At 49.0% G+C, this 13438-nt stretch overlaps 1 protein-coding gene across 2 annotated transcripts in view; it reads left to right on the forward strand.

Annotated features, from left to right (window-relative positions):
* SLC12A2 (solute carrier family 12 member 2) overlaps positions 1-13438 on the forward strand; it is a 908845-nt gene that overhangs the window by 83379 nt on the left and 812028 nt on the right. The window lies entirely within an intron of this gene.

Consider the following 13438-nt stretch of genomic DNA (forward strand, 5'->3'; position numbering starts at 1 on the left):
AGCACAGCAGCTAGAAAATCAAGTGATTGCCATAGGCAGATCTGGGGTGGTGCTGCTGGTTGGAATCGGTTGGAAGCCGTTTGATGAAACCACATAGGGATCCTGGTTGTGTAGGTTCTCAGTGTGCTGCGAGTCCCAATCCAGGGACTCTTGGGAGAATGAGAACAGGGACCCATCTTTTCCCAAACACTAACGCCTCCTTCACCTCCAGTGCAGTCCTGGGAATCGGTGTACTTGGCAAAGAGACGGGTGCTGCTCCAGCAGCAGTATGCCCTGGGAATGATTGGGTAGCAGTTTGCCTCTGCCCTGGATCACCTGGAGGTATGACTTTGTTGGACCCTGCTAAGAAAGCAGTCCCTTCCAAGTCCAGAGATGTATCCATTGAGTCAGTCGCCCTCTTTTATAGGCTGATGTCCACAGTTGATTTAACAAATGGAAGATTTTTTTTTTTTTTTTTTTTTAGGGGGGGTTCAATCCCTGTCCCTGAGACAAAGTGGTCTTTGCCTTCTGACATCCTACCCAAGTACTTTTTGCTAAAGTAAGAGAGACAGGAGAGATGGCGAGAAACCAGATAGTGGGACCCTCACCCACTTGTGCTGAACTACCTCTTTCTACATGAACCCCACCCTATCACATACCAAAGGGCCTTGATGCAGTGTCTAACACCCTGGTGTGAGGCTAGCCCTTTTGTGTTGGGTGTGCTTGTTAATTATTGGTCCCGAGGACAACCCCTGCTGAAGACTTCCTGTGCTGAAGAAATGCTTTACCAGAGTTGACTGTATCCGCTAGGTACATCCATGCCGTCTCTGGCCCTATGGGGTTGGCAGGGACAGACTGTCAGACCAGATACAAAACCATTTCTTAGCTGATCTGGGCTCATAGCGCTGGCACAAGTATCCTATCAATCAGATGTGTAATAATGAGGAATACTAGCTACCAGATCTAAACTATTTACAGCTTACATCTTCAACCAGGATAGTCAATCTCATAATGTGTTGGGGGGGCAAAGGTGCAGATGTAAACCCAGCTATTGCACTACAATGAATTGGCTGTTGCAGCTGCTGTCAAACGGGACACCTGTGGCCTCTGAATCTGCTGCAAGACCCTGGATCGATGAGAAACTGATGCTGCAGGGCGTAGGCGAATGTTCTACTTTTGGCACGAGTTTATGAAAGTAGTGGGGCCTGGTTAGCAGGCCACCCTTTCTGAGATGGAATTGACTGCATCAATTAATTGGTTAATGTGAAGGCTTCTACGGCCTTGCCAAATGACAATTCCTCACAGGACTGAATTTGATTCTTTGCACTTTAAAGATGTTGATTTCCCAACTCTGTGAATATCCCTCGTCAACCGTGGATTATGGGTGTGGTTTTACCAGCCATGAATTAACAGCAGAACCCAATTTCTGACATGCGCACACTTCCCAACCTTGTTAATACTTGATGGGAGGTGCTTTCAAAATAAAGTACTGCACTGGGATCGCTCCATACTAAAACATTGCATCCTCTGGGAACGGAGACTGGATTAAAGGTCCACACGTAGATGGACTGAAAGCGAATGCACTGCTCGAGTACTTCAAAGTATTGTTTTAAGATGCACCTCTGAAAATAGTTTATTTACAATGTTTCTTTGGAACAGCAAGCCTTCATCTGAGGCGGGGTTATGTAAGATCACTTTAAGATGTGTCTTTATTTTGTTTAGGTCTATATAGCCATTTGATTTAAAATCGGAATTAATATTTATCTTCCGTTCTTGTTCACAATTAGGAAGCACTTTGCTGGATATTTAACTGATGCCTGGTTTTGCAAACCTAATTTCTTATTATAGTTGGTAAAACATTCTGATTAATAAGACACCAAAGTTGGCGTACTTACAGATGGCCTGCTGACTTCCTGGAACTTGTTTATTTGGCTTTTTCATGAATATTCCCCAGAGATGTCGTGTGAAAAAGCAAAGCAACTTTCCCATGAGAAAACGCTAATAAAAGCTTGTTGCTGGAAGTTTGCATTCAAAAAGTGATTTGTTTTTTTTTCTGATAACGTTTGTTATGGGAGACATCTATTTGACATGAGAAAGCGTTTTATTGATTTCTTTGATGGACTTGCGTTGGCGGAAATCCATGATTCTGAGTTTAGGGACTGGTTTAGGTCTTCACCCGAGTACATTCAAAGGGGCAGACAACCATTGTGTAGCTTTTTTTTTTAAACCAGATGCAACTGAACTGATTTGTTTTCCAAGGCAGTTTATTTAACAACGGCGAACTACACATACAGTACAAAGGTTATGCAGAACTGTAAATATGAGGCATGTAAACGAAAAACAAAGTGTTTTTTTTTTTCTTATAAAATACGTTTTTCACAATCTGGTAAAATGGCATAGACGAAAATCATACAATACGAGAACCTTTTGCTGGCTATGCTCAGAGCGTCCGTACTGCTTGTCTCTGCCAGATTCTGTATAGCAAACTCCCCCACACCCCAACCCCTCTCCTCGCATCAGGATGCGCCGCAGATTAATGTAGATTCTAGTCCAAGTGCAGTCTGTCGTGTCTGTCTGTTCTACATGTCTGCAAGCTGAGCTGCTCAGTTTCGGGAGATCGTTTACTGTGGATCTTTCCCATCTGGCCATGGTTTCAAAAATTGTTAAGCTTTTCATAGTTGGGTTTTGGGTCACCTTGCCTTGGGTACGTGTTTTTGTGCGCTGCATAGGCTTCCTGGAAGGATAGCCTGGTAATATCCATGTGGAAGTGTGATTTCAATAAAGCAGCTGTGATGCTTTCCATCTGGTATCTCTCGTGTGCCTTGTTTAACAAGTCTTTTTCGTGGGGAGCGTGCTGCATTTACATCGGATCGTCAGGCAGATTCTTGTTGCTAGGAGCAGATTTCTGGGCATGTTTGACAGCACTGTATAGTCCTCACCAACTTCAGTTTCCACCTCAATATTAGCAAAGGGGATGGTTTTCTGTGTATCCCGCTGATGGTCTGTATCCACCCAAGGACTTCATTCCAGTATGTTTAAACCTTCGGACAGCTCCACCACTGGTGCCAGTAATCGCAGACGTGCGGGCACCCTCTCCAGCAATGTGGCTGGACCCCTTGGTACATTTTGGCTAATTTCTGTGGGGTTAGGTGCCACTGCAATAATAGCCTCCCATTGTGCCGCTTGTATTGCATTGAGATTGAGGATGACCAGACTGCTCTATGTATCGCTGCCTCGCAAACCCAGTTCTATATCCCATTTACTTTGTGTTTGGTCTCGGAAGGTGACCCCCCCCCCCCCCCTATTGAGGAGGGGAGTGCAAGTGCGCTAACAGTCCTTGAGGTTTGACTCTGGTTCAGGACACTTTCTAGTAAGGTTAGTGGTCTGCTGAGTGTCTGCCCAGCGTGGGTCCAGCAGCACATTTCTAAGCTGCAATTAGCACAGCAGGGAGATGGCTGTACCCCTTAGAGCCGTGTCTAGTTCCTGATTCGTTATGAAGTCGCCCTTATTCCAAATCTGTCCTGCCCTTGCCAAGCCTCCCTCATACTGGCGCTAAAAGCTGCTTGGGTCTTCTAGCAGATCTTATTAGGCGCCCAAATACAGCTGAGTGGCGATGGCCAGGTCATCACCCCTCACATCTTCGGTGATGGGTGCCAGATGGACCACAGCGCTACAAGCACTGGGCGTTCTCGAATTCTGCGTGGCATGGAACTGATGGGGACCCAAAGCCACTCGCTCAGGGCCACTGGGGTCAATAATTCATTTTCAAGCACCACCCATTGCTTTTCCGTGTTTACCCTCAAGTGGCCCACCATTACCCGTAGTTGGGATGCTCTGTAATATTCGAAAAGATCCAGGAAGTTCATGCCTCACTTACCTCTGTCACCAATGTCGTATATGATATTCTTGGCCTCTGGTCCGCCCACAAGAACTTGAGCAGGGTTTGTTTTACCTCTGTATGGAATGATTCTGGGGATCGCTACCGGGAGGGATTTGGAAGAGGAACAGTAGCCTTGGGAGTACGCTAATCTTGATCTACGTAAAGCGCGCCTTCCGGGACAGCATTATTTTGCACCACTTTTGCAGGTCTGCTTTGTTTGTGGCGGATCGCACTCACTCTCTATGCCACCTTTTTCTATCTACTCCCTGCCCTCTAAGCTGTGGAGTATCGCAGGGTTCTTCCTTGTCTCCAATTCTTTTTAACATCTATATTTGGGCACTTGTCTGTCTCATTGCTCCTTCGGCGCCAGGTGTTTCTTGTATGCCGACAACACTCGGATCCTGATATGTTTAGATCTAGATCAGGCTGAGATGGCGTTGGGCCTGCGAAGATGCCTGACTGCTGTTGGTAAGTGGATGAACAACAATTGGCTCAAACTAAAGGGAGACAAGACGAAGGTCTTGGTGGTCGGGTGTCCCCCTGGCCCCCTCACTCGCGGGTTATAGCAGCTCTTATACCATCACGCTTGGACTATTGTAATTCTTTATACTTGGCTCAACCGAAGGGGCTTATTCAGAGACTGCAGTGCTTACAAAATCGGGCCGCAAGTGTGGCTACTAGCTCCCCTTAGGGCACGGGTGCACAACATATGGCCCGCGGGCCAAGTGCGGCCCGGCATGTTATTTTTTGCGGCCCGCAGCAATTAAGGACTTTTCTAATGGAGAGCAGCCCGCAATTAGCAACGGCCGCCCTCCATTAGGAAAGTCTTTGTTTGACTTTCCTTTCTCATTTAAACTCAGCAGGCCTGCCAGAATGCAAGCTCTGCTCCCTGGAGTGAGGTGTTCAAGTTGGCTAGATTGCCCAGGTCAGTTGGCTGCTGCCTCTTGTAAAGGAAGGGGAAGAGCCATAAACCTGTAAATACCCAATAAAGTAGTTTGGGGCACCTATATGTGCCTTGGGTGATGGCTGCTTTCCTGCCTATAAAGCGCTTTGAGAGTCAGTCACATACCTGGGTGTGCAGAGAAAGACGCATGCAGAATGGGCTTTCATGCAGCGCCTACTATGGTGTCTACATGTGATGTGCACATCACTTGGCCTCAAGTATACATAGCTAACAGCGGGACAGCTCCAGTAATTAATAAATATTCCCCTGCAATAGACATACCCCCAGCTCTGATGTATTCCACACGATCCACGCACACACCTAAAAGCATTGTGCTTTCCTTTAAAAAGGAATGCACATATATATAACTGGGATATATACACAAAAGCAGACAGCTAGCATTATCCACGCATGTTTTATGCATAACAGACAAACCTGCTGAACAATAGTGAATGGCACCGACAGCGGATATATGTACAAAAAGTAAACCATGTCAGAGGTCGAAGTGGACAAGAACGGTGATCCCAAACTTTTTATTTTTAACTTTCACTATTCCTATACTTTTATTTTAAAAGTAAACCTTTCTGGAATGGTTTAGTTTTAAAATAAAAGTATAGGAAGAAGTTAAAGCTTGCACTTCAGTGCACTGCACATTCCCATAAATGGCAGGTGTGTTTGGTTGGGGGTTTGGATTGTGTGTGGGAGGGGGCGCAGGCAATGGGTGTGTGCGGTGCAGACCATCAGGGAACATAGTTCCACTACTTCTTTTCATACACTTCGACCACTGAACAACGTAGGATGCACATTGCAGAGATATGATGCCAATGCCATTTAGCCGACTCCCAAAGGAACAGCCATCTCTGCTTTTCTGATCTGCGTTCTTGAATTGTTTTTGCCCTCACCTCTCGTGTATGCACAAATGGAAGAGTTCACGATTCGCATCACCTGTTTTATAGCAGACCCCTCATAATCCACACTTATGTGTGTTGAGGGCTGCCACCATGGCATTATAAGCATCCTCCTCAGTAAGAACGCTAACTACCAAAGGCATGGGGGATGATGTTTGTTGTGGGGGTGAGGAGACATGGGGATGGTGTTTTGTTTGTGGGTGCATAGTATTTGCTTGAGTGGTGGGTGTCGTGGGGCATAGTGTTTGGTGAGGGGTGGGTGTCGTGGGGCATAGTGTTTGGTGAGGGGTGGGTGTCGTGAGGCATAGTGTTTGGTTGGGGGTGGGTGTCGTGAGACATAGTGTTTGGTTGGGGGTGGGTGTCGTGAGACATAGTGTTTGGTTGGGGGTGCAGGCCGTGGGGCATAGTGTTTGCATGAGGGGTGGGTGTCATGGGCCATAGTGTTTGCATGAGGGGTGGGTGTCATGGGCCATAGTGTTTGCATGAGGGGTGGGAGCCATGGGGCATAGTGTTTGCATGAGGGGTGGGAGCCATGGGGCATAGTGTTTGGTTGAGTGGTGGGGGCTATGGGGCATAGTGTCGCACTCCAAGAGTGAACCCAAAAATAAAGCTAAAGCAGGCAGTTAGGAGATGTACATCCTTTGCTTGTTGTGTAAACCTGACTCGACGAAGGCCATACTCCTCTTGGGCAATCCAACCAGCAAAGTATAGCAGCCCAAAATAATGGGATGCCCAATCAAGTGTCAATAAAATATATATTATTTAATTAAACCGACAATATGAAATAACTAAATAGAAATAAATAACAGTGGAAAATGTGTAGTACAAAATAAAAGTTTGAAATACAAATAAAAATCATTACACCTCAAAAACGTATTCTTTTTCCATGTGTTTAATAATAATTGGGGGTTGAAAAAGCATCCTGCCACGCCGCGCCTACCGCCCCATACAAATTTACTTTTCGGTCCACTATAGCCATCATGCACGGTACTTTCGGCCCTCTGTCAAAATCAGTTGTGCACCCCTGCCTTAGGGAGTCCATATTTCTCCTGTTTTACGGCCCCTTCATTGGCTCCCTGTAAGCCAACGTATCTGGTTTAAGGCTCTGTGTATTGTGCACCGGGCTGTGCACAACCTGGGAGCCGAGCATCTTCAAGTCAAGTTCACGCGCTTTGGTCCTACATGCTTGTTGTGCTATGCTACTGTGGACCACCTTGTTGTGCCACCTTATCAGCGAGCACGGATAGGAGGCAGGGCCTTCTCTGTAGCCGCTGCCATTGCATGGAATGAACTTCCATCAAGAAATTAACCAATCACCTTGCCGTCAGGAAAGCGAAAGACATTTCTTTTATGAAAAGGGTCTTCTCTCCCTTTTGTTTGTTCTTCTCATGGAACTCCCTCTCAGCACCAAGATGCCCTTGGGTAAATGCTTGCGCTCTACAAAACTCATTAACTTAACATAACCATAGGGGTGTGAAATTTGGTCTTTAATGATTTGCTTTCCCTAAATACCTTATTTTCTGTTTGTAATTGGAATCCTCTCTGTAATTAAGTGACTTGGGAGGGCTGCTTTAGACGGAGGGCTACAGTCTTAGTCAGGTCGAAGCGGAATCCCGTTAGTGCCCTGTACTCCGCGAGGGACATTGAGGGCTGAGATGGGTCAGGTATGCTAGAATGTCGTCAGCGAATAGTGCAAGCTTGTATTCTCGCCCTGATCTGACCAGCCCATGTATCTGGGTGTTCGCCTGAATAGCTTGCGGGAGAGTCTCCAGCACCAGGGCGAACGGGAGTGGTGACAGAGGGCAGCCTTAATGTGTGCCTCGTGTCAAGAGAAAAAGGTTCTGAGTCAATGCTGTTCACTACCACTTTAGCTGTGTGTGCGCCCCTTCTGCATTGCTGTCCCAGGCCTGCCCAGGCCATCACCTCTTGTAGAAATGGCCACTCCACCCTGTCAAATGCCTTCTCTGCATCATTTGACATTAGAGTGGGGCATTCGTCTTGGTCGTTGATGGAAGCAATTAGGTCTAGGGTTTTGCGTATGTTATCAGCCCCTTGTCTGCCCCTTACATAGCCTACCTGGTCTATGTACTAGTTGGGGGAGGACTTGGGCGAGTCATCCTGCCAGGACGCTGGCGTAAATCTTGGCATCTACGTTTATTAGGGATATCTGGCGATATGATGCACAGTGCCTGCTGTCTCTGCCTTCTTTTGGGATGACTGATTCTGGACTCCATGACCGAGGCCGGGGCGTGACCAGTCTCCAGGATCTCATTGAAGAGTTTAACTAAGAATGGGGTTGGAGAGTTACTGTGTGCTCTGTAAAAAGCTGGGGTGAGCCCATCTTGTCCTGGTGCTGATCACGCTTTGAGGTGCGATATGGTGCTTTGTATTTCTTTCTTGCCTGACCGTTGGGTTTGGGGGGTGTTTTTCACGCTTCGGGCTATTTTGTCCTTGGTACCGATGCCTTCCGTGGTGTATAGGGCATAATAAAATGGGGCAAAGTGTTTTTTGATCTCCTCTGGGTTTGTTACCTCTTCTCTTTTTATCCTTCAGTTTGTGGACTGCTCTGTCCGCCCTGTGGGTTTGTAGGTGCGCGGCTAGCATGGTCTGAGCATTGTCACCCTTTTTGTAGATACCGAAGTTGAATCGGTGCTTTATTATGCCATATATAGCTCAGCTCCTTCCTTCCCTAAGGTTTCCTCTTTGAGGGATGTCAGAGTTTGGAGGAATGTTTCATTCTCCCTGATCTCCCTCTTTATTTAATTTTCTCTTAGCAGGCTAGTTCCAATGCTCCCTCTGAGATTAGGACGCCTGGAGTGTGGTTTTAGCCGCCTCCAATACTGTGTTCAGTGTTAGTTCCCCTGGGTCGTTGCTTGAGAAGTAGCCTTTTATTTCCTCGACCAGGGCATCCCTAAAAACTGGGTCTTTATAGAGCGTGTTGTTGCAGATCCATCTGTGATCTGTCGGCAGGGGGGTCCTAGATAGAGTTCTAACCCAGACTTTTTGTAGCCAGATATAGGGTGGGGATGAAGTTTAATTTTTTTTTAAAAAAGCCAGTAGAGTATCATCCATTCACAGAAGAGTACCGCCATCTTGGATTCTCCCAGGGCACCCAAACTCCTCTTGGCCCCCCACTTTCCTGCAGACAAAACACTCTGGGTATGACATCACCAGGCAGAATAATCTGAAACGGCACCCAGGATTAGACCCTTACGGAAGGGTAGACGAGATCCAGTCACTGTAAAAGTCTATATAAAGGGATAGGCCTAGCCCTTCCCCTTAGTTGTCATCTTTGGATACCCGAAATATACATCTGGAACATAGTACAGACTGTTCCAAAGATGTCTGCATAAGAGGTGAAGACCAAAAGTTCCAAGAAAGAGACAAGCTGTTCCCGCTAACACTTGCAACGGAATATTTGGGTTGTTTTCTACTTCAGCTGATACCAATAGGACCCAGAAAGCTGCTCAATGAAAGTGACCCGACCCTGTAAGTGCTCCCTAAAAACGTTATGGCTGAGAGTGCTGAAGTAGGCACTTGCCATGCACCTGAATACCCTGGACAAGGAACCCGATAAGGAAATCACAACTGGCTCTCCCTGCATCTCCAAAACGTGTCAATGCCGGTTTGGGCACAAATTGATGCCCTCCATTCTGTTGCACCTGAACAGCCAGGGTCCTCTTCGAAGCATGACCACCTTGCACATCGCAGAGTTGCACTTGATGCCAAAGCTCTGCTGTCTCTACATCAGAGACCTGCCAAGCCATCTAGTGTCCTCTACTAGGCATCACCAGCCTGGTTATTAGCCTCTTCAAGCCCCAAGCCATTGCTGCTGCAGTACCAGTGTCATTTTGTATCCATTTCAGCCCATTTGCGGCTGAACACAAGTCTTTGCTTCTCCGCATTTGAGGCCGCCAAGTCTTTCAGAACCACAGACTAATTTCCCAGTGTCTTTGACCCACTAAGCTATTGCCGGACTGCACCACGTTGTTGGATTCTGTTGGGGCTGCCCAATTCAATACTGGCATTATGCCAAAAGCCTCCATACTCCCAGTTTGATGCTGGAAAGCCTCTAAAATTTGAACCAAGACAGAACCACTTTCAGTACCTTTTATTCTACGCACCTGTGTCACATTGAATACCCCCTTTATCTTCTTAATAAAATACCTTGAATTGTAACATTTGTTTTCCTAGCTACCCTTTATTTAATCCCAGAGACCACCTTTATTCGAAAGTCTGCTTTACCTGTGGTTTCCTATAGAGGGGTGGGCCATTAGCCTCCTATTAGTTGTGTGTATTGTTATAGTTTTTGTATTATGCTTCTGTTCTAGCTCGCATTCCTCCTGTAGTTTACATGTACGCTGCCCATGCTATCTTGGAGATGAAGGTGGTATAGCTGTCCCTGTGACTCCTTTTTTGGATTGGAATCCCTGCTGGTTAAGTAGTAGCATGGGACTGATTAGGAATTGTATACCGTACTCCTGCAGAGTAGTAGTCTTTGTCACAAGCGTCCCTTACCCACATGGAGAATCCGACATGAGCGCAGTCTGCCACACAGTCAACGGCATTGTTTGCAGTCCACGGCATTGTTTGCCTCCGTTCAGAATCACATCAGTGCAGCCTAGACCAGAAAGGTCTGAGGACATTTTCTTTTTAACTCCTTTATATCCCAGGTTAGTGTTGTAAACCCATCCCAAAACCCACATAATCCCAGATATGGGCATGTGAGCTAGAACATATCATCGTCCCTCTGTATCCTCTCCAACATATGGTACAGACCTCCCTGCAGTATGCCGATATACCTCTGAACTTCTAGGTTTAGAAGTTTGACATTTTGCGAGGATATCCTCTATTAACGATGGTGTAAAGGGAAGACATGCAGTTTTAACCCTCTTTCCACCAGTAGAAACTACAGTAAGAGTAAATGGAGATGGGTTGTCCCGTTTGCCTCGGTACAGTGTTGAAGGGATGAACATTTGGGTTGGCCCAGGAAACGATCCCAGGATATAGAAAAGGCTGGTCCTTATTTTTCCTTACTTCGTGTGTAAGCATGGTTTAGGCTGATGTCAGTACGCAGCCCTACACCTTGCACTGGTGTAGTTCCCAGTTGGACCCCCATTCCGATTCCCCCACCTGCCTTCCCCCCCCCCGTGGTTTATTACTTGTAATGATCACTCCCCATTTGGGCCAAGAACAAGGTTAATTAGCTGATTGAACGTGGCCATTAGCCCTGAAATATGCCCAGTTCCCCAAAAGGAGGCACTTGAGCTTAGGCTGAAAAGGCCATCTGTTTTCTGATTGTGCAAAATCACAATCCTAGTAGATTGCCAGTAGCAGCATTAGTCCCAGTTCTCCAGCATGGGGTCTGGCATGGATTCACATGCTCATGAATATTCCCCGTCGTCAGGCTGGGAATCCTCGGTAAAGAAAAAACCAGTATCAGTTTCTGATCTGTCTTTCGTAGTAACAACCAATCACTGGTCTCTGCGTCATACTGACCACAGCCAATGACTGCCCTCTACCTAAGCACCGCCTCTGGCAGCCATCTTCAGATTTTTACCGCACGTTCATGTGTTGGGATCCTCGTGCTATTGCTCTCGAGCGTTAGTGCTATTTTTTTCACGTTTTTTCTCAAAAACTTCGTTTTTTCGGTCAAAAGAGCCTCAAGCTCCACCGACTCACTATCCGATCAACGGGGACCCGTGTCGGATTCGTCTGCGCCCCTCAAGGGTGAAGATTCGTCGAGCTACGCTTTTGGAGGATTCCAGAAGTTTCTCAGGCCCGGTCATGGCCCAGGAGAAGGGAAGCTCGACGCCCGGAAAGCTGTTCAGGGTCTGCCCTGGATGCCAGCTGCAGAACGTCTTCAAGGAGGACGAACACTCCTTTTGTCTCTACTGCCTACATGAGGACAAGACGCACGTGGAGAAGGACTGTGCGTTTTGCGGCAACATGTCGGAGCGGACCATGAAGGACCGCCATCAACGTCTCGCCAACTGGCTAGAAGGGAAGAGCCCGTCCGGCGAGAAGAAGAAGAAATCTGAGCGGTCTTCTAAGCCCTTTGAGGACGCCCCGGCGACGGGGGTCCAACATAAGGCCAATCACCGCGAGTCCGCTGGCACCGGGAGCGCCGAACGGTCGGGCTCTACGGTCGCCAGGCAGGGCGCACCCTCCCCGGCACCATCAACCACGAGCCAACGCTCTGGGTCGGGTAAGAGGAAGGCCGAGCACCCGGCGAAGCTCCTGGAGAGGCCCCGGTCGAGCTCGAAGGCCCCATCGGAGGGGGAGCGAGGCGGTGTCCCCCCCCCCCCCCTCAAGGATAAGGCGGTGAGCGCACCTAAGGTGGTGAAGGCCTTAATCCATCCGGCCAAGCCCTCTATCGAAACTGTCGCGGCGGCCCTGGCTCAGCCTGTGCAGGCTACACCAGTGGTGGCGACCTCGGGGCTCAGTCTCCCTGCCACCTCGGAGGGAGTCATCTTTTGTGCCCATCGATAGGACCCCCGTGAAATCCCCCGTGGGGAAGAAAAAGGGGGGGGCAGGGCGTCGTCGTAGATTCGGCCTCAACCTCGGAGGAGGAGCTGGTCGAAGTCTTAAGCCACGGCCTCGGCGTGGAAGAAGACCGACCCGTCGGGATGGATCCCGACGCAGGTGACGACGACATCGTCGAGGGTACCGACGGGGTCCCTGATCGCCCGTCGGATTCCCCTCTGCCAGCGCCGCGAGACAACTCGGCGGCCGTTTTGTTGGCTATACAGTCCTTATGCTCAGAGATAAGGACGAGACTACCGTTGCCGACGGAACCTCTCCCGTCGGGGGACCCAGAACCGGGACCTTCTGGTGTTCGCTCTACCAAGAAAAGAAGGATCCACCCTCCGCCTCCTTTTCAGCAATCGCGCCCCTTCCAGCCCTCCTCCCCGTCCACCCGAGGGGATGATACGGGGACTGACACGGCAGCGACGGGTACGGACGACGAGGTATACGATGAGGATGTACCGTCGTCGCCTCCCACCAGGGCTTCTCCGCCCGACGAGATTGGATCGTTCCACTCCATGATCTCCAGGGCATCCAAGCTTTTTCAACTCTGCCCTGAGGAGAAGAAGAAGGAAGGTTTCCTTTATCAGCGGCGCGAGGCCAAGAGGAAGACGGTCCTCTCAGTGCCTCTATTGGACGACATTTGGGATGAGGGCCTCACCCTCCTCAAGAACCCTTCCACGACGCCAGCTAGAAGAGACCGGTACGAGAAGAAGTACCGGGTCCCGGACACAGCCTACCCCGGACTCCGTCGTCTCCGCGGCGGCCAGGAAGAAAGCGGGGGGGGTGCGGCCTCCACATCGACTTCCCCACCGGACGGTGAGGGAAAGAAATTGGACGCTATGGGACGCAGAGTCATCTCGTCGGCAGCGACGACGATTAAAGCGGCCAACGCCTTGGCTATCGTGGCCCGCTACGACAGGGAGCTCTGGTACAAACTGGCTCCCCTGCTGGACTTCCTGCCGGACAACAAGAGGACAGAGGCCCTGGAGATCCTGCAGGAAGGTGAGGTGGCGTCGGACCACGCCATTACCGTTGCGACGGACATCGCCGACACTGGGTTCCGCCAGTTGGGCAACGGCGTTTGCCTTAGGCGGCGTGGATGGCTCAAGGCTACGTACTTCCGTCAAGACGTTCAGACCAGAGACCTGGACATGCCCTTCGATGGGAACAACCTGTTTGGCAAAACAGTGGACGATT

The sequence above is a fragment of the Ambystoma mexicanum genome, chromosome 6p (genome assembly GCF_040938575.1).
Source record: "Ambystoma mexicanum isolate Mex_15411 chromosome 6p, UKY_AmexF1_1, whole genome shotgun sequence".
NCBI lineage: Eukaryota > Metazoa > Chordata > Amphibia > Caudata > Ambystomatidae > Ambystoma > Ambystoma mexicanum.